We start from the raw sequence: 4,975 nt of genomic DNA, 5'->3' as shown, positions 1-4,975 counted from the left end.
ATTTAATTAGATTTCTTGTTTAAGTAGTGGTACTGTTTTGAAAGGGTCGCTACAAGTGTTGGTATCAGAGCCTCGGTTTGTGGTTCTAGGACTTTTGTTGTGAATTACTAATATAGTTGTTTGCTTTCGAAAACGTTCTATTTAGATTATTTGTTCACTTATATGGTTTATGATAATTGCATCGCATGTAGAGTGCATATGCATCTAGTACACATTCCCTAATGCAATGTGATCTTCCCTTTTGAAGGAATTAAGTTATGGCCACTTCTTCTGACCGACCTATGGAAGCTGCTGGTGAAGGTTCGGGTGCCTCTGTTTCCCAACCTGATGCACTGATCTCGAATCAGTATGTTCCCCACACTAGTGGTTCTGAAGTGGGAAACGATCAAGGTGTAAGAGTTGGTCCACATCCTCACATGAGTCATGGTACTCAAACCATGAATCCTCATTTTGAAAAAATGGTTGAATTCTTCCGCCATATGGCTGAATCGATGAATGATCCCCACAGGATTAACTTTGAGAAAATGAGGAAAATGGGTGGAGTGGAGTTTGAAGGAACTGTTGATCCCACAGATGTTGAACAATGGCTTGATCGCAGTGGAGAGGGTATTTGAGCAGTTGGAGTGTTCAGATGTTGCCAAATTTAAGTATACTATTTCACTGTTACAAAAGGATGCTTATGATTGGTGGGTAAGAGTTCTGAATGCCAAGGTAAAACCTTCTGTTCTTACATGAGATGATTTTCTCAAAGAATTTCATATAAAGTATGTCCCACCTGCTTATTGTGATGCAAAGAAAAAGGAGTTTTTTAATCTAAGGCAATGAGGCATATCTATTGCTGAATACGAACAGAAGTTTTTAAGACTCTCTCGTTATGCTGGTGGTATTATTAAACAGGAAAAAGACAAGTGCAGGAAATTTGAAGATGATTTCAATGATTCCATTAGAAAGAATGTGGCGATCCTGCAACATGAGAAATTTTGTAAGTTAGTGTCTGTCGCTTCTACTTGGGAATGACTTGATAAAGAAGAAACTAGTAGAAATGAAAACAGATTCTAAAAGCCTAGACCAGATTTTGGGGGTCCATCCAAAAGGGAAGGTTTTCATAATTCTAAAGCTGGTAGTGATAACAGGCTACCTCAACAAAGGCAAAACAAATCAAAATTTTCTACAACTAGCACTCCAAATTATGGCCAAGGCAAGCCTCGCGTTACAAGTTGTCCACAATATGAAAAGAATCATTATGGCACTTGGAGGAGAGCTTGTGCTGCATGTTCCAATTGTGGGAACTTTGATCATAAAGTGAAAGATTGTCCTAATCCTAGTAATGCTCCTTCCATTAAAACTGAAGGCTCAATTCATAAGCCTCTTGTTAATCCTCCTCAAAGTAATAGAGGTGCAAGACCTAAAAACACCCAGGCAGCAGGTACAGGTGGAGTTAATCAGGCTAGTGGGAAAAAGGCTAGTGCACGCGTTTATGCGATGAGGCAGAGGGATGATCAAGATGGACAAGACGTGGTTGTCGGTAAATTTCACTTATTTGGCTTATGTGTGTTTACATTGTTTGATCCTGGTTCTACACATTCCTATATTTGTTCATCACTTGTTCTTCCTGGAAATGTGAAATCTGTGAGACTTGATTATAATGTGCTAGTTGAAAGTCCTTTGGGTTATCAAGTTGTGTGTAATCGAGTTTACCAAGATTGTCCCTTTGTGATTCCAAACCTATTCTTCCCTGTTGATTTGATTGAAATGGCCTTTAAGGATTTTGATATTATTATCGGGATGGATTGGCTTTATAAATATCATGCGGTGGTAGATTGTAGGTCTAAGCATGTGACTTTTAAAGATCCTACAATTTCACACATCATTGTACAAGGTGAAAGATCAGTGACATCTATTATTATTTCTGCGGCCTTGGCAAGAAAGTTGATGCGTCAAGGTTGTGGGGCATACCTTGATCACGTAGTTAATATAAAATTGAAGAGTCCTTGTATCAAAGACATACCTATTGTATGTGATTTTCCAGAAGTATTTCCAGAAAACCTTCCGGGATTGCCCCCGGAAAGAGAGGTTGAATTTCCAATCGAGCTTATCCCTGGATCTATTCCTATTTCTATCACTCCTTATAGAATGGCTCCAGCAGAATTAAGAGAATTGAAATCTCAACTGCAAGAACTTCTTGAGAAAGGTTTTTATTCAACCTAGTGTTTCTCCTTGGGAGCCCCTGTTTTATTCTTAAAGAAGAAAGATGGCACTCTTAGGCTTTGTATTGACTATAGACAACTGAACAGAATAACAATCAAGAATGGAGAACCGCTGCCAAGGAGCGATGATTTGTTTGACCAACTTAAGGGTGCTAAAGTATTTTCAAAAATTCATTTATGGTCTGGATATCACCAACTGCGGGTTAGAGAGAATGATATTCCTAAAATTGCTTTTAGAACTCGATATGGTCATTATGAATTTTTGGTGATGCCATTCGGATTGACAAATGCTCATGCGGCATTTATGTATCTAATGAATATAGTATTCAAACCTTATCTTGATCAGTTTGTGGTTGTTTTTATAGATGATATTTTAATATTTTCCAGAAGTAATGAAGACCATAATAAACACCTCCGGATTATTTTGCAAATTTTGAGCGAGAAAGAGCTTTATGCTAAACTTTCCAAGTGTGAATTTTGGCTTGATGAAGTAGCTTTTCTGGGATATGTTGTATCAACAGAAGGTGTGAAGGTGGATCCTAATAAGATACAAGCGGTTGTTAATGGAGACCTCCTAAAAGTCCAACCGAGGTAAGAAGTTTCTTGGGTTTAGCAGGATACTACAGAAGATTTGTGAAAGGCTTTTCCATTATCACTTCTCCTTTGACTAAGCTCTTGCAGAAGGAAGTAAAGTTTATTTGGGATGACAAATGTCAAGAGAGCTTTGAAACTCTCAAATCCTTGTTGAGTCAAGCGCCTATACTTACTCTACTAATTGGAGGGAAAGAGTATGTAGTATACAGTGATGCTTCGCACAATGGTCTCGGATGCGTTTTGATGCAAGAAGGGAAGGTAATTTCTTATGCCTCTCGGAAATTAAAACCGCATGAATTTAATTATCCTACTCATGATCTTGAACTTGCTGCTATAGTGTTTGCTTTTAAAATATGGCGGCATTATTTGTATGGAGAGAAATCTCATATATTCACTAATCACAAGAGCTTTAAGTAATTGGGTACTCAAAAGGAGCTAAACCTTCGACAACGTAGATGGCTTGAACTCATCAAGGATTATGACTGCACGATTGATTATCATCCAGGTAACGCCAATGTGGTTGCAGATGCCTTAAGTCGGAAATCCTTTGGAAGCATTTCTTTGAGTCCTTGACCCTTGCTCCTTGAGTTAAGCGCCTTGAATGTTTGTTTTACACTTGATTCAAATGGTTCAGTTATTACTAATTTGCAAGTAAAGCCAATATTACTTGAACAAGTGAAAGAAGCACAAAGTTAGATGACAAACTTGTAAAATTGACCAGAGAAGTTCAAAGTGGGAAAAAACTTGATTTTACATTTACGGAGGATGGTGGCTTATTTTATCAAAACATGTTATGCGTCCCTAATGATGACAAATTGAGGAGAGAAATATTAAATGAAGCAGATACTGCATCATATGCAATGTATCCTGGAGGTACAAAGATGTACCAGACCATCAAAGAAAATTATTGGTGGAATGGTATTAAGAGAGACATTGCGGAGTTCATCTCTAAATGTTTGGTTTGTCAACAAGTAAAGGCAGAACATCAAGTCCCAGTTGGCTTACTACAGCCCTTGTCGATGCCAGAATGGAAATGGGAGAGAATAACAATGGACTTTATTTCAGGACTTCCTCGCACTCAAAGGACCATGATGCAATATGGGTGATTGTGGACAGGCTAACAAAGAGTGCTCATTTCTTAGCAATCAGGATGGATTACTCACTTGAGCGTTTAGCCGAATTGTACATTAATGAGATTGTAAGACTACATGGGATACCTGTATCTATTGTATCTGATCGAGACCCAAGGTTCACATCTAGATTTTGGGGCAGCTTACAAGAAGTTTTGGGTACTAAGTTGAAATTTAGCACTTCGTTCAATCCTCAAACAGACGGCCAGTCGGAAAGAGTAATACAAATTTTGGAGGATATGCTTCGAGCTTGCATTATGGAGTTTGAGGGTAGTTGGGACAAACACTTGGATTTGATTGAATTTGCTTACAATAACAGTTACCAATTGAGTATTGGAATGACTCCCTATGAAGCCTTATACGGAAGAAAATGCCGCACCCCTCTTTTTTAGAGTGAAGTTGGTGAAAGAAAACTTGTTGGTCCTGAAATTGTGCAACAAACAGAGGACAAGGTAAAAATTATCAAAGATCGTCTAAAGATTTCTGCGAATAGACAAAAGTCGTACGCTGAACTTAAAAGGCGTGACATTGAATATCCAGTTGGAGATAAAGTATTCTTAAAGGTATCATCATGGAAAAAGATTATGATATTTGGCCAGAAAGGAAAGCTTAGTCCCCGATTTATTCGACCTTATGAGATACTTGAAAAGGTTGGACCAGTTGCATATAAATTGTCTTTGCCACCTGAGTTAGACAAGGTCAACAATGTGTTCCATGTTTCTATGCTTAGAAGATATCTTTATGATCCATCTCATGTTCTTCCAATCGAATCTATTGAGGTTTATCCTGACTTGACGTTTAATGAAGAACCTATTCTAATTCAAGCTCGAGAAGTAAAGCAACTTAGAAACAAGAGAATTCCCATAGTGGAGGTACTTTGGAGGAACCATTCTGGAAAAGAAGCTACGTGGGAAAGAGAAGAAGACATGAGAACCCAATATCCGCACTTGTTCCGGGACTAGTGTAAGGTAAATTTCGAGACGAAATTTCTTTAAGGGGGAGAGAGTTGTAACACCCCGAAATTGCTAAGAAGAGTCGCATGTC

This window comes from Solanum tuberosum, unplaced genomic scaffold (assembly GCF_000226075.1).
Source record: "Solanum tuberosum cultivar DM 1-3 516 R44 unplaced genomic scaffold, SolTub_3.0 scf00109, whole genome shotgun sequence".
In the NCBI taxonomy this organism is placed as follows: Eukaryota; Viridiplantae; Streptophyta; class Magnoliopsida; order Solanales; family Solanaceae; genus Solanum; species Solanum tuberosum.
Note: the sequence above shows the minus strand (reverse complement) of the source record.